Source organism: Mustela putorius, unplaced genomic scaffold (assembly GCF_011764305.1).
Source record: "Mustela putorius furo isolate JIRA1106 unplaced genomic scaffold, ASM1176430v1.1 tig00537227_pilon_pilon_pilon, whole genome shotgun sequence".
Taxonomy (NCBI): domain Eukaryota; kingdom Metazoa; phylum Chordata; class Mammalia; order Carnivora; family Mustelidae; genus Mustela; species Mustela putorius.
The window spans coordinates 19,719,248-19,741,528 of NW_025422368.1; the positions used below are offsets into that span (position 1 = coordinate 19,719,248).

Consider the following 22,281-nt stretch of genomic DNA (forward strand, 5'->3'; position numbering starts at 1 on the left):
AAAGCTTTTGATCTTGATGAAGTCCCAAGAGTTCATTTTTGCCCTTGCTTCCCTTGCCATTGGCTATGCTTCTAGGAAGAAGTTGCTGCAGATGAGATCCAAGAGATTGCTGCCTGTGTTCTCCTTAAGGATTTTGATGGATTCCTTTCTCACATTGAGGTCCTTCATCCATTTTGAGTCTATTTTCGTGTGTGGTGTAAGGAAATGGTCCAGTTTCATTCTTCTGCATGTGGCTGTCCAATTTTCCTGACACCATTTGTTGAAGAGACTGTCTTTTTTCCATTGGACTTTCTTTCCTGCTTTGTCGAAGATTAGTTGACCATAGAGTTGAGGGTCTATTTCTAGGCTCTCTACTCTGTTCCACTAATCTATGTATCTGTTTTTGTGTCAGTACCATACTGTCTTGATGATGACAACTTTGTAATAGAGCTTGAAGTCTGGAATTGTGATGTCACCAACATTGGCTTTCTTTTTCTACATTCCTCTGGCTATTTGGGGTCTTTCCTGGTTCCATATAAATTTGTTCCATTTCTTTGAATAAAATAGATGAGATTTTATTAAATATGTAGATTACTTTAGATAGCATAGGCATTTTCACAATATTTGTTCTTCCAATCCATGAGCACGGAAGATTTTTCCATTTCTTTGTGTCTTCCTCAATTTCTTTCATGAGTACTTCATAATTTTCTGAGTGCAGATTCTTTGCCTCTTTGGTTAGGTTTACTCCTAGGTATCTTACGGTTTTGGGTACAATTGTAAATAGGATCGACTCCTTAATTTCTATTTCTTCTGTCTTGTTGTTGCAATTTATTTCTGTGAATTGATTTTATATCCTGACACTTTACTGAATTCCTGTACAAATTCTAGCAGATTTGAAGTGGAGTTTTTTGGGTTTTCCAAAGTATATCATCTGCAAAGAGTGAGAGTTTGATTTCTTCTTAGCCAATTTGGATGCCTTTAATTTCTTTTTGTTGTCTGATTGCTGAGGCGAAGACTTCTAGTACTATGTTGAATAGCAGTGATAATGGAAATCCCTGCCGTGTTCCTGACCTTAGCGGAAAAGCTCTCAATATTTTGCCATTGAGAATGATATTCGCTGTGGGTTTTTCCATAGATGGCTTTGATGATATTGAGGTATGTACCCTCTATTCCTACACTTTGAAGAGTTTTGATCAGGAAAGGATACTGTACTTTGTCAAGTGCTTTTTCAGCATCTATTGAGAGTATCATATGGTTCTTGTTCTTTCTTTTATTAATGTATTGTATCACACTGATTGATTTATAGATGTTGAACCAACCTTGCAGTCTTGGAATAAATCCCGCTTGGTCATGGTGAATAATCCTTTTAATGTACTGTTGGATCCTATTGGCTCATATTTTGGTGAGAATTTTTGCATCTATGCTCATCAAGGATAGTGGTCTGTAGTTCTCTTTTTTGATGGGATCTTTGTCTGGTTTTGGGATCAAGGTAATGCTGGCCTCATAAAATGAGTTTGGAAGTTTTCCTTCCATTTCTATTTTTTGGAACAGTGTCAGGAGAATAGGAATTAATTCTTCTTTAAATGTTTGATAGAATTCCCCTGGGAAGCCGTCTGGTCCTGGGCTCTTGTTTGTTGGGAGATTTTTGATGACTGCTTCAATCTCCTTACTGGTTATGGGTCTGGTCAGGTTTTCTATTTCTTCCTGGTTCAGTTGTGGTAGTTTATATGTCTCTAGGAATGCATCCATTTCTTCCAGATTGTCAAATTTGTTGGTGTTGCTCAAAATATGATCAAAATATGTTTGAAAAAAATAAAGTTGATAAATCTTTAGCTAGACTCACCAAGAAAGAAAAAAAGATTCAAATAAATAAAATCAGAAATGAAAGAGGAGACATTAAAACTGATAACAGAAATATTCCACAGATCATCACAGAAAAAATCCACAGATTGATTCCACAGATCAATTATAAGTTGCTGTTATAATTGTTTGTATTTCTTTGGTGTTGGTTGTGATTGCTCCTCTTTCATTCATGATTTTATTTATTTGGGTCCTTTCTCTTTTCTTTTTGATAAGTCTGGCCAGACTTATCAATCTTATTTTATTAATTCTTTCAAAGAACCAGCTCCTAGTTTCAATGATTTGTTCTATTGTCTTTTTTTTTTTTTTAATCTATTTCATTGACTTCTGCTCTGATCTTTATTATTTCTCTTCTCCTGCTGGGTTTAGGCTTTCTTTGTTGTTCTTTCTCTAGCTCCTTTAGGTGTAGGGTTAGGTTCTATATTTGAGAGTAGTTTTCTTATCATTGTTTCAATCTCCTTGCTAGTAATTAGTCTACTTAGATTTTGTATTTCTTCTTGACTCAGTCTTGGTAGGTTTTATGTTCCTAGGAATGTATCCATTGTTTGTAGGTTATCTATTTGTTGAGATAGTAGTTTCTAATGATCTGTGGAATTTTTGTGTTATCAGTTGTAATGTCTCCTCTTTCATATCTGATTTTATTTATTTGAATCATTTTTCTTTCTTGGTGAATCTAGCTAAAGATTTAGCTATTTTCTTTATTTTTTCAAAAAAACTAGCTCTGAAGGTTTCATTGATTTTTTTTTCTGTTGTCTTTCTAGTCTTATTTCATTTATATTCATTCTTTGTTATTTTCTTTCTTCTACTAACTTGGGGCTGAATTATCTCTTCTTAAAAAAATTCTTTAAAAAAAAATTCTTTAAGGTATGAAGTTCGGTTGTTTGTAAGCATTCTTTTTTCTTCATGTAGGCAGGTAACGTTATAAACTTCTTTCCTAGAATTGCTTTTGCTGCATCCCATACATGCACAATGCCAAAACATTTTGTGTTTCCATTTTTATTTATTTCAAGATATTTTTTGACTTCCCTTTGATTTCTTCTTTGGGCCATTGGTTGTTTAAGTGACTCTTAATCTCACAAAACAAACTGAGGGTTGCTGGGGGGAGGGGGGTTGGGTGAAGGGGAGTGGTGTTATGGACATTGGGGAGGGTAGGTGCTTTGGTGAGTGCTGTGAAGTGTGTAAACCTGGTGATTCACAGACCTGTACCCCTGGGGATAAAAATATATGTTTATAAAAAATAAAAAAAATTAAAAAAAAAGATTTTGTTGTTTATCTCCACATATTTGTAAATTTTCCAGTTTTTCTCTTGTAATTGATTTCTAGTTTCATACTATTGTGGTAGGAAAGGATGCTTCGTACAATTTCAATCTTCTTAAATTCATTAAGACTTGTTTTATGCTCTTACATGTAATCTATTCTAGAGAGTGTTCCATATGTGCTTAAGAAGAATGTGTGTTTTCCTCCTGTTTGATGTGATGTTCTGTATGTGTCTAGGTTCATCTGGTCTAACATGGAGTTGTAAGTCCAATATTTTTTTATTGATTTTCTGTCTAGATGATCTATGTATTATTGAATGTGGGGTTTTTGAAGTCCTCTACTATTCTTGTATTGTTCTCTATTTCTCCTTTCAGATCTATTTTTAAATTATATTTTTTAGGTGCTCCTGTGGTGGGTGCATAAATATTTACGCATGTTGTATCCTCCTGTTGGATTGATCTGTTTATCATTATATAATGACCATCCTTATCTCATGTTACAGCTTTTGGCTTAAAGTCTATTTAGTCTGATATAAGTATAGCTACCCTTGCCTTATATTGTCTTCAATTTGCATAGAATATCTTTTGCCATCTCTTCACTCTGTCTATGTGTGTCCTTTAAGATGAGCTGAGTCTCTGGTAGGCAGCATATAGTTGGGTCTTGTTTTTTTTTTTTAATCCACTCAGTCGCTCCATGTCTTTAAAAAATTTCTTTTTTAGTATAGTTGACACACAATATTACATGAGTTTCAGGTATACAACATAGTGATTCAACTTCTTTGTTAGGCAAAGCCTATCCCATTGTAGCTACCACCATCACTATATAACACTACTTTGATATCATTGACTGTATTCCCTATGCTGTGACTTTTATTCCCATAACTTACTCATTTCATAACTAGAAGCCTGTATCTCCTACTGTCCTTCACCCATTTCTCTCATATCCCCTCTCCACTCCTCTTCTCTCTGGAAACCATCAGTTTGTTCTCTCTATATATTTTTAAAAGATTTTATTTATTTGAAAGAGAGTATGAGAGAGACCATGAGAGGGGAGAAGGTTAGAGGAAGAAGCAGACTCCCTGTGGAGCTGGGAACCCGATGCAGGACTTGATCCCAGTACTCTGAATTATGACCTGAGCCAAAGGCAGTTGCTTAACCAACTGAGCCACCCAGGTGCCCTGTTCTCTGTTTTTATAGGTCTCATTCTTCTTTTAATTTGTTTGTTTATTAATTTGTTTTGATTTTTAGATTTACATATCAGTGAAGTCATATGGTATTTGTCTTTCTCTGTGTGATTTATTTCACTTAGCATAGTACCCTCTGGATGTAATTGCGGTATTATAAATGGCATGATCTCATTCTTTTCATTTTTATTTATTTATTTTTGATCTCATTCTTTTTAATGGCTACGTACTATTCCATTATTATATATAGAACTGCTTTTATATGTAGATACATATACATATACACACAGCACTTCTTCCTTATCCATTAGTCTGTCAGTTGACCTCTTGCTTCCATATCTTGGCTATTATAAATAACGCTTCAATAAACATAGGACTGAATATATCTTTTTGAATTAGTGTTATTATTTTCTTTTGGTAAATACCCACTGGAGGAATTATTGGATCATATGGTATTTCTATTTTTCATTTTTTGACGAAAATCCATACTGTTTTCCATGGTGGCTACACTAATTTACATGTCCTCCAGCAGTGTACGAAAGTTCCTTTTACATCCACACCAACATTTGTCATTTCTTGTCTTTTGACAGGTGTCAGTTGATATCTCATTGTGGTTTTGATTTGCATTTTCTTGATAATTAGTGGTGTTGAGTATCTTTTCATGTGTCTGTTGACCATCTGTATCTGTTTTCCAGAAAAACGTCTGTTCAGATCCTCTGTCCATTTTAAAATCAAACTTTTAACTTTTTTTTTTTTGGTGCTGAGTTGTATAAATTCTTTATATATTTTGGATATTAACCCCTTATCAGATATATTCTCCCATTTAGTAGGTTGACTTCTCGTTTTGTTGATGGCTTCCTTTTTGTACAAAACTTTATTTGGAGGTAGTCCCAATACTTTATTTTTGTTTTTGTTTCCTTTGCCTTAGGAGACATATCTAAAAAAATGTTGCTATAGTTAATGCTGGAGAAATTATTGCCTGTGTTCTCTTCTAGGATACTAATGGTTTCAGGTCTCATATTTAGGTACTTAATCCATTTTGAATTTATTTTTGTGTATGGTCTTAGAAAAGTGGTCCAGTTTCATTCTTTTGTATGTAGCTATCCAATTTTCCCAGCACCATTTTTTGAAGAGATTGTCTTTTCTCCATTGTATATTCTTGCCTCCTTTGTCATAGATTAATTGACTATATAAGCATAGATTTATTTATGGGCTCTCTATTTTATTTTATTGATCTATGTATCTATTTTTGTACCAATACCATATTGTTTCGATTACTGCAGCTTTGTCATATATCTTGAAATCTGGAATTGTGATTCCTCCAGCTTTGTTTTTCTTTCTCAGGATTGTTTTGACTATTTGGGCTCTTTTGTGGTCCTATACAAATTGTACTATTATTTCATCTAGCTCTGTGAAAAATGCTGTTAGTATTTTGATAGCAATTCCACTGAATATGTAGATTGCTTTGGGTAATATGGACATTTTAACAATATTAATTATTGTAATCCACAAGTATGTAACATCTTTCCATTTGTATTGCCTTTGGTTTCTTTCATCAATGTTTTAGAGTTTTCTGAGTACAGGTCTTTTACATCCTTGGTTAAGTTTATTTCTAGGTATTTTATTCTTTTTGGTGCAATTATAAATGAAACTGTTTTCTTAATCTCCGTTTCTGCTATTTGTTATTGCTGTTTAGAAATGCAACAGATTTGTGTATATTAATTTTGTATCCTGCAACTTTACTGAATTCATTTATCAGCTCTAGTATTTTTTTTTTTTTTTTGAGGAATCCTTAGGGTTTTCTGTACACAGTATCATGTCATCTGTAAATGATGACAGTTTAAATTCTTTATCAGTGTGGATGCCCTTTCTTTTTCTTATCTGATTCCTGTAGTTAGGACTTCCAGTACTATATTGAATAAAAGTGCTAAAAGTGGACATCCTGTCTTATTCTTGATCTGAGAGGAAAATCTCTCAGGTTTTCATGATTGAGTATGATGTTAGCTGTGGGTTTTTCATGTATGGCCTTTATTATGTCTGTAAACCTACCTTGTTGAGAGTTTTTATTATGTATAGATGTTGAACTTCCACTCTGTATTTTTTGAGTGGAGAATTTAGTCCATTACACTTAAAGCAATTATTGATAAGTATGAACTTATTCTTGCCATTTTGTTGTTTTCTGGCTGTTCTGTAGTTCCTTTGTTTCTGTCTTGCCCTCCTCTTTTGTGATTTGAAGATTTTCTGCAGTGAAATGCTTTGATTTCTTTCTCCTTCTCTGTTGTGTATCTACATAAGTTCTTGCTTTGTGGTTACCATGAGGCTTACAGAAAACTATAGTTATGATAGTCTAATGTGATAACTTCAAATGCATATAAATCCTTTACATTTTTACACTCCCCTCCCCTGTATTTTATGTTTTTGATATGACACTTTACACCTTTTAGTATTGTGCATACGCTACCAAATTATTATGGTTATAATGATTTAATACTTTGTCTTTTAACCTTTAATTAGTTCATTTTTTATAATTACTTCTTTGATAGTGTTGGATAGTTTAGCATAATGGTTAAAATCATGGGTTTTAGAATAAGAAAGGTTATAGTTCAGGCCTACTTATTCTATTAATTGAATAAACCAATTTACTAATCTCTCCTAGATTTTCCATATCTGTAAATGGGAAAAATAATACCCACCCCACTAGATTGTTATGATGATTAAATAAGCTATAGGTGTGTTTGGTTTGGGTTTCTCTCAAAGCAGAGTGTGAGACCAGATAGTTTATTTGGGAGGTGCTTGTAGAAAGCAAGAGTGAGAGAATAGTTAGAGTGAGCCAGAGGAGGAAGAACAAATATGAGGGTATGTTATAATGGTTGCTGCTATAGGCATTTGTGGCTTAATCCTGTTGGGACTTCAGAGAAACAAACAGAATGCCCCCCTCAACCCCCGCCACCAGAATTGGTGTAAGGAAGGATGAGAGGTTGAGGCTCCCATGCCCCATTACTGAGGTTTTACCATCGAGCTGTTACCTTCTTTGAACTTCTAGAAGCCCCCAAAATGAGTTGAGCAGACCCTTAATGGTTTTGGGGAAGGCTCTGAAGGAGTCTGTGTCTGCTTACACTAGTAAATGACTGCAGATTCCTGGTCATCTCATGTTCCACTTAGAGATAAACCCTGAAGGGATACTGGAATGTAAGGACCTAAGGAACAGTCTGGTCTCTATGCAGTAAATATTGGACAATGGTCTCTTTATTATTCTTTCTTAGTAGCTCATCTATGAAGTTGGGTGTTTTATTTTACCATGTACTAAAATGTTGGTCTCAGGGCACTATCTCTCCCCAGCTCCCACCCATTCCTTTTACACACCCTTCCTCTTGTGAAGTTGTAGCCCAAAGTTAGGTGAGGTTGGGTAGGAACCCTAATGAAAATGACTTTCAGGAGTTTATGCATATTCTGCTCTATGATTCAGCTAAAAAGCTGTCCAGAAAGCTGCCTTATAGAGCTACCCAAAGGCAGGTTTACCTCGTAGTGCCAGGATTCATCCTTAGCTTCTTTGAAAACAAAAAGCCAGGGATTATTTTCAGATCTGTCTTGCTTATTGACAACAGCTGACTGAAGTAGCATGTCAGTTATCAAGGATTATTTTTAAATCCTTCATATTAGAAAAGGACAGAGTGGTTAGGTAATCTTATCCAACTCCTAGGTTCAATGCACTGCTTAGATCATCCCTTGGTTTGGCTGCGGTGAACTATTTTGGTTTGAATTGTTGATATTTCTTTATTGGCGTGTTTCATTTTTTGTTTTGTTTTTGTTTTTTGCTACAGTAATTCTTACTGCTGAAACATAAAACCACAATAGGAGTCAATTCAAACTTTCCTTTTATTAAAAACTTATTCCCACTATTACAAATTCTTTTTTATACCAAGATAAACGTTTTATTTATTTTTGATTATTTAGTTTTTCCAGCTGTCACACTATCACCTCTTGGACCATATGCTCAGTTCATATTTATTTGCCAATCTTTGCCTCTAGATGCATACAATGGTTCTTACCATAAAAACTTGCTGTTGGTGAAAATAGGTTAAATTGTAATTCAAAAGGAGATCCTCTTGTGTATCAGATTTATACATTTCTGATATCAAATTTGAGAGAATCCATGTTGCTTACTCATGTGTCTTAGTCAAGCATAGAAAGAGCCAGTGTTTTCTTATTAGCATACCAATTTCAGTCTCCATAAGTAGTTCCTTATAAGTGCATTTTTTCAAGTATTTAAACGATTTGCTGCTCTTTGGACATCTTTTACTTTTGTCTATCTTTGTGTGTGTCAGGGGTCTAAGAATGAGCAGACCACCACAATTTATCACAATGACACAAAGAGTTTCTTTGTTCTGTCCTTCTAAATGGCCCTTTGTGTACCTACACATTGCTGAGTCATATTTCTGAAACTCCTTTTCCCTGGGGCAGAGGGTAAAATACTGAGATGTGGCAGAATGCAAACTTTCAGCATTATGATTATTACTACAATAGAGCATTTTTAAAGATTTTTTAAGCAGTTACTTTTGGTCCTTTAGACTGCAAACTTTTTCAAACTGCAACCACAGAACAATAAAGTATCAGGCATTTTTGACTAAGATCTATCATGATAAACAGGTTTTACTTCATGTGCAGAACACATACAACTACATACATGCAGAATGGAAACAAAATTTTCATGAAGCAATATTTAATCTATATTCCTGGTGGTATACTCTGTTATTTTCTTTTTTTCTATCTTCTGAAAGGTTGATTAAACTCTCCAAGTCAAATCTATGACCCTTTGCAGGGTTATCAACCACACAGAAAAATACTTCATTAATTGAGAGAGAAAAGGGCTTTTAAATATATATTATACAACTATAATACTTAATATATGTGTTTCTATAAATATATTTGTATGTATATTCAAAATGTATTTCTCACCAAAAGCCACTATGAATAATGTTTGCAAGCCACTGCTTTAAAGAATAAGAGAATTGAAACTTGCATTCAGAGGCAAGTGGAAGAACACAGTGGGGAGTGTTGAGAGGTGAGGCAGAGTGTAATGTAAGCAAGATTTATTTTTATTCATTTACTTTCATTTCTTAATTATTAGATAAACCTATAAGATTGCTTTCCTTCTTCAACTATTTTTTTCCCTCAAGAGTTATATGTCAAATTATACAGAGATAAAAACCATGATGAGTATTGATTACTGTTGATGGAGTCAGTGTCTTGATCTTAAACATCATGAATAACATTCTGACATAATTCATGTACTTAATCTTTTAAGAATTTGGGAATTTAAAAATAATTCTTTGGGTGCTCCTTTTTTTTTTTTTTTTGCTTTGATGAGCAGGGGTAATACATATTCATGTGTAAAATGGATCTTCTGTAATTGTTCTGTATCACAGATCCCCAAGGCTATATTCATGACAGTTGAAGAGATAAATTTAAAAAGCTTTCATGAGGATTGGCATATTGTTCACCTACGTCTAAGGACTTGTTGGCTCAGTGACTCAGAAATCTGTGTCCATCCCAGTCAGGAGCAAAGACTCCGCCTGATCCAGCACCTGACCACACGTGATATTGCACGGGCCTCGCATCTTGGTGAGCAGAGACTCGGTTTGCTGGAGTTTTGTACTCTAACATATTAAGTCTGAAATAATATTTCTTAACCTCAGGCGAAAGGAAAAAGTTGGAGATTTTGTCTGAGTGGCTCTTTTCATTGGATAGTCACTTCTTATATAAAAATTCTATCTCCTCTTTCCTCCCATCTCTCTGACCTTCAGTTCATCTGCTTCTGCTCCCTTCTCCTCCCACATTCTCCCCACAAGCTCTCTCATGTTGCTTTCAGTGCGACTGTGGTTGATGGAAACCCCCTATATCCCATCTATCACACTTTTCTTGCCCTTCCCTGACTGTACCAGAATGGCACTGTGATCGAGAGCATGGGCCAGGGTTCCAAGCCCAGCACTTTTACTGGCTACTTGTGCAAAACTTGGACATCTTATTGCAAGAAATGTAAAAAGTGTCATGATATCTGAAATCTACTTCCAAATAGTTCAACCAAAAAAGGGTATATGTATATATAAGATATAGGGTTTAAATATATATTATACTATATATACATATATATGCTAAAGGTTTATATACCTTAAAAAGTTTATACTTTGTTATATAGTATATATTCTATACCATATATATTCTATATAGTATACAAAAGGAATACAGTATAGTATACATTCTATACTGTAGTATATTAGTTTATATGTGTATATATATATTTATATTTACAAATAAATTTAAATTTATGTTTGAACCTCTGGATTTAACTGTGGCACTTATTTATTTTGAACACACTTTCCCCTTAGAAATTTTAAAAAGACCAGAAACAGATGGGCGCCTGGGTGGCTCAGTGGGTTAAGCCGCTGCCTTCGGCTCAGGTCATGATCTCAGGGTCCTGGGATCGAGGCCCGCATCGGGCTCTCTGCTCAGCGGGGAGCCTGCTTCTCTCTCTCTCTCTGCCTGCCTCTCTGACTACTTGTGATTTCTCTCTGTCAAATAAATAAAATCTTTAAAAAAAAAAAAAAAAAAAAAAGACCAGAAACAGAATTTAATTCAGTCAAATTCAACAAGAATTCTTGAAAACATTCTGCATGCCCCTCATTATAATAGACACTGGGAATAGTTAATTTTGTATAAATTCAATAGCAAATTTTGTTTCTATCTACATAAATATGTATATTGTATCTATCTATCATCATCTACCTATCTATGACTGAAATGTTAATAACAGGTCAGTGCAAGCCCTTTATATATATATATATATCCATTCTGCTATATTTTCAAGTGTTCTATAAACATGAATAAATTTCTTTTAAAATAAAAGATTTATTTATTTGGGAGTACCTAAGTTTTTATGATTGCTCTGAAAGAAATCCTTATTTCCTGTAGCCGCAGGATTGCTTGCTATTTCTGAAAACCCAACCCAATGCGTGAGGAACAAGCGCTAAGATGTCTCCAAGTATTTCTACCTCCTAGTATTCATGCTATGGTGTAATGTCCTCCCTTTGACTATGATTGGGACTTGTGACTTGCTGCTAACCAATAGAATATGGCAAAGGTAATAGGATGCCATATCCTTAGACATATGAGTTTATAACATCCATTTTATGGGTAGATTTTCCAATATTGACTCTCTCCCTTGCTAGTTTTGATAAAGTAAGCCACCAGACAGAGAGGCCTATGTGGCAAGAAGCTGAGGGCTGCGTCTGGCTAGCAGCTTGCAAGGAGCTAAGAACTGGATTGTATAAACAGCCAAGTGAGTGTGGAAGGAGATTCTTTTCTTTAGCCAGCCTGAGAAGGGACGCCAGCTTGGGCTGACCCCTCACTGCAGTCTTGAGAGATCTTGAAGCAGGATACTCAGCTATGCTGTGACTGGATTCCTGACCCATAGAAACTGTGGAATAATAACTACGTGTTTATTTATGTTGCTAAATTTGTAGTAATATTTTATGCAGCAATATATGACTAATACATAACTTTTGTCACAAATTTGGCAACCAAGGAGCTGATACAGTTATGAGTTCCCAAACTGCTGTGCTTGATCTATGACACTTAACTTACTCTGAACACACTTTTCTCTTTCAGAGATTTTAAAAGGCTAGAAATTGAATTTAATTCAATTTAGTTCAGGCAAGGTCTACTAAATATAATTTAATAAGTGCTCCTAAAAATGTTATTTCATTATCATAGACACTGGGAATAAAAAAGTAAATATAATGCAGTCCTCAATTTAAGAGGTATAGCTCTATTGGAGAAGACAGCGTTGTAGAACTCTGCTTGGGGCATGTTATTTAGAATGAGTTTTTATATATATTTAAAGCACTGTGTGGTGGTTACTTTTCCATGTTGGTTGGGTCAGAGAGCCCAGATATTTGGTCAAACATTACTCTGGATGTTTCTGTGAATTTTTTTTCTTTTTTCTTTTCTTTTCTTTTCTTTTTTTTTTTTTTTTTTGACAAGATTAATATTTAAATCAGTGAACTTTCTAAAAAAAAAAAGATTATTTATTTTAGAGAGAGCGAGCAAGCAAGTGCACATGTGTGAGTGCAAGTGGGGAAAGTGCAGGGGGTAGAGAGGGAAGGGGAAAGAATTCAAGCAGACTCTATGCTGAGCACAGAGCCAAACTGGGGCTTGATCTCTTGACCTTGAGATCATGAACTGAGCCAAAACCAAGAGTCAGCTGACTCTCAACTGACTGAGCCACCTAGATACCACTAAATCAGTGAATTTTGAATAAAGCAGATTGTCCTCCATAATGAGGTGGGGAAGGGCTCATCTAATCAGTTAAAGGCCTTAAAACAAAGACTAAACTCCCCCAGGCAAAAAGGAATTCTGCTAGTAGATGGTCTTTGGACTTGAACTGCCAACATTGGCTTTTCCATGGGTTCTCATAGTCACATGAACTAATTCCTTAAAATAAATCTCTCTTTATGTGTACACAGATATGTTTATGTATGTTTATGTACACATTTGGTTCTGTTTCTCTGGAAAGCACTGACTAATACCTACCCTCTACCACCACGGTAATGTTTTAAATTTTATACTTTAAGTTGACTGTTTCATATTGAAGCATTACTCTCACTTATAAGATACTTTGCTTTTGTTATTTGGTTCCTTCTCTGATAGCCTCACTGGACTGTAAGTTGCTTGAGGACACCTGGATGTTTTTGCCTTTGTGTACTCTTAAACTAACATTGAGTTGAGCCACTTTTTAACTGTGTAACTTTGGGCAAATCACTTCATGTCATTAACCTTTAATTTCCTCATTTGTAAAATGTGGATAGTAAACTACTACTTCATGGAATTTCTGTTAGGGTGGATTGAGATAAGACTACAGAGAATTTAGTATAGTGCTTATTACTACTATAATAACCACTTGATAAATCTCATTTTTTGTATTATTATTATCTGTACCAGTAGAATAGTTAGTACTCAAGAAATACTCATTAAACACAAATTTGTTTATTTTTTAAGTTAAATACAGATTTAAAATGATAGCATAGATAGGAGTTATGCTGAAGATGAAAATTAATAACACTATATGGAAATTTTAACTCAGCACATTTGAGAGATATGGGTACTTACAGAAACTACCTTCACTATTACAAAACATGATTTTCAGGTACATCTCATATGCAAAATGAATTGTATAATCAAAAATGTTCCCAGGTGTTACTAGTTATGTACCCTAAATTTAATTTTGCAAAAATTCATAAAGAGTTTGAATGCTGCTTTAGTTTGCTCTTATCAATTACAAATAATTTTCCTAAACTCTACATTTAGAAATAGATTCAGATATTCTGAACTGGAAATTATACAGAATAAAAAGGGAATGTGGTAAGATTAGGAGGTTATGATTAAATCTTAACAGGCTAAGACTAGTTTTTCGTAAGTTTTCCTTTTGTGTTTTTATTGAGGGATAAATTCTGTGGTTCATTAGTGGAGGAAACAATGCAAAATTAAAGATTAGTCTTTGGATAATTATCTTTTGTATTTAAAGGAAAAAAGTAAGAAAGCAGTTGGTTACATTTTTATTCTACCTTCTTATTAGTCTGAAAATTTCAGCTTGTCAGACAAAGTTATTTAAAGTAGCAAAGGCTGTATAATTTTCTATTTTTTAAAAATTTGCAAACTCAAAAATGATTGTAGGGAAAACAGTGGCCTAACCTCTCAATGAGGATTTAATAATAGTGCACTTTACTGGGGTCTCTTATTGGTAGGATTTAATTGCTTAAAAATAACAGTATGGTTCAGGACACCTACTAGAATACTAAAGATTTGATTAATTACAATTAGATAACACTGGTTCAAGCATTTTATTTCTTTTAGTTTTTGGATTACTTTTATTATGCTTAATATCAACATCAGTGAGGCTGCCATTGTACAGTCCATCTATTTAAAAATAGAGAAGAGAAGCAGCTCTTTCTGCCCATGGGTCCTGTCCCATATTTTAATAAACCACCATTTTGCAACAAAGATGTCTCAAGAATTCTTTCTTGGTCCTCGGCTTCAGACTGCACCCCACTGGCCCTCACTTATATTCTAAAATTTCATCATTTGGTGCCTGACTGTAGGGTTTTGAGTCTTTACATCTGGACACTGAGCTTCAGTGCAAAATTTGTTGGATCCACTGTTTGCTTATTACTTCATGGCTTACCTTTTTAATTTGCTAGAGTACAACTTGAAGTAATCTTCCTAAGAAAGGGTTGTAAAAGAGGGTCTCCTCTGATTTGGTTAGTGTACATTTTTCTGGGGTCTGTGCCACCCTTTTAGTATTTTATTCTCTCATTCATATATTCTTTTCTGGATGAAATGACAAGGTGGAAAAACTCACCACAAAAAAAAAGAACTAGAGACAGTACTGAAGGCTAGGGACCTAATCAATATGGACATTGGTAATATGTCAGATCTAGAGTTCAGAATGACAATTCTCAAGGTTCTAGCCGGGCTCGAAAAAGGCATGGAAGATATTAGAGAAACCCTCTTTGGAGAGATAAAAGCTTTTTCTGGAGAAATAAAAGAACTAAAATCTAACCCAGAAGAAATAAAAAAAGCTATTAACGAGGTACAATAAAAAAATGGAGGCTTTTACTGCTAGGATAAATGAGTGAGAAGAGAGAATTAGTGATATAGAAGACCAAATGACAGAGAATAAAGAAGCTGAGCAAAAGAGAGACAACTACTGGACCACGAGGGGGGAATTCGAGATATAAGTGATACCATAAGACAAAACAATTTTAGAATAGTTGGGATTCCAGAAAAAGAAGAAAGAGAGAGGGGGACAGAAGGTATATTGGAGTGAATTATAGTAGGGAATTTCCCTAATATGGCAAAGAGAACAAGCATCAAAATCCAGGAGGCACAGAGAACCCTCCTCAAAATCAATAAAAACAGGTCCACACCCCATCATCTAATAGTAAAACTTACAAGTCTTAATGACAAAGAGAAAATCCTGAAAGCAGTTCGGGACAAGAAGTCTGTAACATACAATGGTAAAAATATAAGATTGGCAGAAGACTTATCCACAGAGACCTGGCAGGCCAGAAGGAACTGGCATGATATATTCAGAGCACTAATGAGAAAAACATGCAGCCAAGAATACAATATCCAGCTAGGCTATCATTGAAAATAGGAGAGATAAAAAGCTTCCAGGACAAACAAAAACTAAAAGAATTTGTAAACACCAAATCAGCCCTACAGGAAATATTCAAAGGGGTCCTATAAGCAAAGAGAGAGCCTTAAAGTAGTAGACCAGAAAGGTACAGAGACAATCTGCAGTAATAGTCACATTATAGGCAGTACAGTGGCACTTAATTCATATCTTTCAATAGTTATCCTGAATATAAATGGGCTAAATGCCCCAATCAAAAGACACAGGGTGTCAGAATGAATAAAAAAAACCAAAACCCATCAATATGCTGTCTACAGGAAACTCATTTTAGACCCAATGACACCTCCAGATTTAAAGTGAGGGGGTGGAAAACAATTTACCATGCTGATGGACATTCAGAGAAAGTTGGAGTGGCAATCTTTATATGAGATCAATTAGATTTTTTAAGCCAAAGACTATATAGTAAGAGATGAGGAAGGACACTCTATCATACTCAAAGGGTCTGTCCAACAAGATCTAACAATTTTTTTAAAAGAATTTATTTATTTATTTGACAGGGAGAGATCACAAGTAGGCAGAGAGGCAGGCAGAGAGAGAGGAGGAAGCAGGCTCCCTGCTGAGCAGAGAGCCTGATGTGGGACTCGATCCCAGGACCCTGGGATTATGACCTGAGCCGAAGGCAGTGGCTTAACCCACTGAGCCACCCAGGCGCCCCGAAGATCTAACAATTTTAAATATCTATGCCCCTAACATGGGAGCAGCCAACTATATAAACCAATTAATAACAAAATCAAAGAAACACATCAATAATAATGCAATAATTGTAGGGGACTTTAACACTCCCCCTCACTGAAATGGACAAATCATCCAAGCAAAAGATCAACAGGGAAATAAAGGCTTTAAATGATACACTGGACCAGGAGGACATCACAGTTATATTCAGAGCATTCCATTCCAAAGCAACAGAATACACATTCTTCTCTAGTGCACATAGAACATTCTCCAGAATAGATCACATCCTGGGTCACAAATGAGGTCTCAACAGGTACCAAAAGATTAGGGTCATTCCCCACATATTTTCAGACCACCATGCTCTGAAGCTAGAACTTAATCACAAGAGGAAAGTTGGAAAGAACTCAAATACATGGAGGGTAAAGAGCATCCTTCTAAAGAATGAATGGGTCAACCAGGAAATTAAAGAAGAATTGAAAAACTCATGGAAACAAATGATGATGAAAACACAACAGTTCAAAATCTTTGCGACACAGCAAAGGCAGTCCTGAGAGGAAAGTATATAATAATACAAGCCTTTCTCAAGAAACAAGAAAGGTCTCAAGTACACAACCTAACCCTACACCTAAAGAAGCTGGAGAAAGAACAGCAAAGAAAGCCTAAACCTAGGAGGAGAAGAGAAATACTAAAGATCAGAGCAGAAATCAATGAAATAGAAACCAAAAAAACCCAGTAGAACAAATCAACAAAACTAGGAGCTGATTCTTTGAAAGAATTAATAAGACTGATAAACTCCTGACCAGACTTATCAAAAAGAAAAGAGAAAGGACCTAAATAAATAATATCATGAATGAAAGAGGAGAGATCACAACCAACACCAAAGAAATACAAACAATTATAAGAATATATTATGAGCAACTATATGCCAGCAAATTTCACAATCTGGAAGAAATGGATGAATTCCTAGAGACATATAAACTACCATAAGTGAACCAGGAAGAAGTAGAAAACCTGAACAGACCCATAGACAGTAAGGAGATTGAACCAGTCATCAAAAAATCTCCCAACAAAAAAGAGCCCAGGCCAGACGGCTTCCCAGGGGGAATTCTACCAAACATTTAAAGAGGAATTATGATCTATTCTCCTGAAACTTCAAAAAAATAGAAATGGAGAGAAGATTTCCAAACTCATTTTATGAGGCCAGCATTACCTTGATCCCAAAACCAGACAAAGAGAATTACAGACCAATATCCTTGGTGAACACAGATGCGAAAATTGTCACCAAAATACTAGCCAATAGGATCTGACAGTGCATTAAAAGAATTATTCACCACGACCAAGTGGGTTTTATTCTAGGGCTGCAAGTTTGGTTCAACATCTGCAAATAAATGTGATACAATGCATTAATAAAAAAAAGAACAAGAACCATATGATACTCTCAATAGATGCTGAAAAAACATTTGATGAAGTACAGCATCCTTTCCTGATCAAAACTCTTCAAAGTGTAGGAATAGAGGGTACATACCTCTATATCATCAAAGCCATCTATGGAAAAACCCATGGTGAATATCATTCTCAATGGTGAAAAATTGAGAGCTTTTCCGCTAAGATCAGGAACACGGCAGGGATGACGATTATCACTGCTATTCAACATAGTACTAGAAGTCTTCGCCTCAGCAATCAGACAACAAAAAGAAATTAAAGGCATCCAAATCGGCTGAGAAGAAATCAAACTCTCTCACTCTTTGCAGATGATATGACACTTTATGTAGAAAACCCAAAAGACTCCACTCCAAATCTGCTAGAATTTGTACAGGAATTCAGTAAAGTGTCAGGATATAAAATCAATTCACAGAAATCAATTGCATTTCTATACATCAACAACAAGAAGGAAGAAAGAGAAATTAAGGAGTTGATCCCATTTACAATTGTACCCCAAACCGTAAGATACCTAGGAGTAAACCTAACCAAAGAGGCACAGAATCTGTACTCAGAAAACTGTGAAGTACTCATGAAAGAAATTGAGGAAGACAAAAAAGAAATGGAAAAGTGTTCTGTGCTCATGGATCAGAAGAGCAAATATTGTGAAAATACCTAGGCTACCTAAAGCAATCTACATGTTTAATGCAATCCCCATCAAAATACCATCATTTTTTTCAAGAAATGGAACAAATAATCCTAAAATTTATATGGAACCAGGAAAGACCTCGAATAGCCAGAGGAATTTTGAAAAAGAAAGCCAATGTTGGTGGCATATTTTCTGTTTCTCTTTGGGTCAGTTTTGGAAGTTTGTATCTTTACAGAAATTTGTCCATTTCATCTAGGGTGTCTAATTTGTTAGCACTCAATTGTTCCTAGTATTCTCTTATAATCATTTTAATTTCTGTCAGGTTTAGTGATGTACCCTTTTCTTCCCTAATTTTAGTAATTTAAATCATCTCTGTTTTTATCTCGTCCAGTTCAATTAAAGATTTGTTAACGCTTTTATTTTCTCCAAGCACCAAATTTATTTTGTTAATTTTTCTAGTACTTTTCTATTCTCTGTTTCCACTCTAGACTTTATTATTTCCTTTCTTTTGCTTGCTTTGGGTTTAGTTTGCTGTTTTGTTTTGCTTTAGTTTTTTTTTTTTTTTTTAAGGTGGATAGTTCAGCTATTGATTTGTATTCTCTTTTATTTTTTATATTTTTTAATTATTTTATTTATTTATTTGAGAGACTTAGAGAGAACATTTTGGGGGAAAGGGGCAGAAAGACAAGCAGACTCCCCACTGAGTGTGGAGCAGAGCTTAATACGAGGACACTGAGATTATGACCTGAACTAAGTCAGTTGCTTAACCAACTGAGCCACCCAGTAGCCCCAGTATTCTTTTATTTTTTAATATAGGTACTTATAGTTATAAATTTCACTGTAGGTACTGTTTTAGCTGCATCCCTTAAATATTGATTTGTTGTCTTTGGTACATGTGTTCTCCTTATTGTATTTTCTAATTTCCCTTGTGATTTCTGTTCTCATCCATATTTTTATTTACAAGTTAGTATTAATTTCACATATTTATGAATTCCTAAAATTTCCTTCTTTTAGTGATTTCTAATTTAATTCCATTGTGGTTAGAACATACTTTGTATGCTTTCAATTCTTTAAATTTATTAACACTGGGGCACCTGGGTAGCTCTGTGGGTTAAAGCCTCTGCTTTCAGCTTGGGTCATGATCCCAGGGTCCTGGGATCGAGCCCCACATTGGTTCTCTGCTCAGTGGGGAGCCTGTTTCCTCCTCTCTCTCTCTCTCTCTGCTTGCATCTCTGACTACTTGTGAAATAAATTAAAAAAAAAATAAATTTACTAACACTTTTTTTTTAGCCTACTATGATCAATTTTAGAACTGTTCCATATGCACTTGGAAGTGTATGTAACCTGCTAATAATAAGTGTTCTATGGATTTTTGGGGGGGGGGTGGTCTATTGGTTGATAGTGTTTTCAAGTCATGTTTCCTTGTTGGTCTTCTTCCTGATTGTTCTATCTGATATTGCATGATGGATATTGAATTCTCTAGCTTTTTATGTCAAATTTTCCATTTCTGGGGCACCTGGGTGGCTCAGTGGGTTAAAGCCTCTGCCTTTGGCTTAGGTCATGATCCCAGGGTCCTGGGATTGTGCCCCGCATCTCTGCTCATTGGGGAGCCTGCTTCCTCCTCTCTCTCTCTCTCTCTGCCTGCCTCTCTGCCTACTTATGATCTCTGTCAAATACATAAATAAAATCTTTAAAAAAAATTGTCCATTTCTAATTCCAGTTTTGTCAGTTTTTCTTCATGTGTTTTTGGGCCTCTGTTGTTAGGTACATTTATGCCTATGAGTACCTTATCATCTTGAAGGATAGACCACTTTATCATTAAACAATGTCCTTTGCTTCTAGTACGACTTTTGCTTTAAAATTGATTTTTTATATTAATAAAGCCACTCCAGCTGTCTTTGGTTATTATTTTTATGATGTAACCTTTTGCTTTCATGTCTCTTAGAGATAGTTGCAGTTGGACCTTCTAAAATTCATTCTGCCCCACTCTGGAGAACAGTGTGGCAGTTCCTCAAAAAGTTAAAAATAGAGCCACCCTATGACCCAGCAATTGCACAACCAGATATTTACCTGAAGGATACTGATTCAAAGGGAAACAGGTACCCTGTTGTTTATAGCAGCATTTACCAGCAATAGCTACATTATGGAAAGAGCTAAAATGTCCATCAACTGATGAATGGATAAAGAAGTGTACACACACACACAGGAATATTACTCAACCATAAAAAAGAATGAAATCTTGCCATTTGAAATTACATGGATGGAGCTAGAGGGTATTATTCTAAGCAAAATAAGTCAATGAGAGAAAGACAAATTATTTAAGAAATAAAGCAGATGAACATGGGGGGAAAAGAGAGAGAGAAACCATAAAATAGCCTCTGAACTATAGAAAACAAACTGAAAGTTACTGGAGGGGAGGTGGGTTAAATGGGTGATGAAATCATAAAACAGCCTCTGAACTATGGAAAACAAACTAAAAGTTACTGGAGGGGAGATGGGTTAAATGGGTGATGTAATACCCATCAGGAGGGCACTTGTGATGAGCAGTGAGTGTTTTATGGAAGTGATGAATTGCTAAGTCCCACAATTGAAACTAATACACTGTGAGTTAACTCACTGGATCTTAAGGAAAAACTTGGAAGAGTAATAAAAAATAAAAATAAAAAATACAATGACACAGACTCAGATGGATACAAGTAAAATTAGGGAAATCTTGAGACCAGTGGATTATACCACTATCTAATTCCTGACTACAATGTGTTCTATGATTTTTTAAGATATTACCATTAAGGGAAACTGAATAAAGAATATTCAGGATCTTGCTGTGTAATTTCTTAAAAATGAATGTGAATTTACAATTATATAATTAATTTTGGTTAAAAAACAAAAATAATAAAAGTAAATTTAAACTTATGATGTTCCCACAAGTATACCTAAGATATCATTATCTTTTATTATAAATTCAAAGAAAAAATAAATTTATAAGGACCAAGATTTGCAACAACTGTCCACTACAAAATGCTGCTTTTGGTTTTCAAGTTAATGTTTTCTGATATTAAGTAACACCTTTGTCCCATGGAGATAGTGTATATGGGAGGCTTGCCTATAGAAAACAAAATAGAAAAATGCTTAGGAAAGTCACCAAAAAAAGTTACTGCCTTCTGCAAACTTCAGAGGTAAACTGAAACCTTACTAATTCATTAAATGAGAAACAATAATTTGTATATATGAATAAACAAACCATCATTGTTAATAATATTAATAAAATTTATACTGACTTTGAACCAATTTTAATGCAAAAGCTGATAACTAGCTCCACTGGCTGCTCTGAAAAGCCATCTTTGCATTGATCTTGTGTTTAGCCTCCTGTTCGCTGCAACCACCTCCGCCACGTGCCTCCTTTGCCACCTCAGACTCTGGCAGCTTTCTTGCTAGAATTCTCCAACTCTTCCTTTCTTTCTAATCTGCTGCATTGGATCACTGGTGTGCCCCATCATGTTAGAAGTGGACATCAGCTCCGAGATCACCACCAAAGACTTAAAGGAGAAGGAAGCTGTGGAGGAGGCAGAGAATGTGAGACACACCTGCTAATGGGAACGCTAATGAGGAAAATGGGGAGCAGGAGGTGGACAATGAGGTAGATGAAGAAGAGGTAGAAGGTGGGGAGGAAGAGGAGGAGGAGGAAGAAGGTGACAATGAGGAAGATGGAGATGAAGATGAGGAGGTGGAGGCAGCTGAAGATGATGAGGAGGATGATGTGGACTCCAAGAAGCAGAAGACTGATGAGGATGACTAGACAGCAAAAAAGGAAACGTTAAACTAAGAAAAAAATGGTCCACTATGACCTATTCACCTTACACTTCCCATCTCAGAATCTAAACGTGGTCACCTTCAAGTAGAGAGTCCCGCCCTTCTACCCAGCGCCCGCAGCGCCACCCGCAGATGACACACGCTCTCCTCCACCCAAAAACCACAACGTGAATTTGCAACAGGGGAGGAAAAAAAGAACCA

At 35.3% G+C, this 22,281-nt stretch overlaps 1 pseudogene; it reads left to right on the forward strand.

Annotated features, from left to right (window-relative positions):
* The first annotated feature begins 21,765 nt into the window (after positions 1-21,765).
* LOC101673568 lies at positions 21,766-22,066 on the forward strand (annotated as a pseudogene).
* The last annotated feature ends 215 nt before the right edge of the window (positions 22,067-22,281 follow it).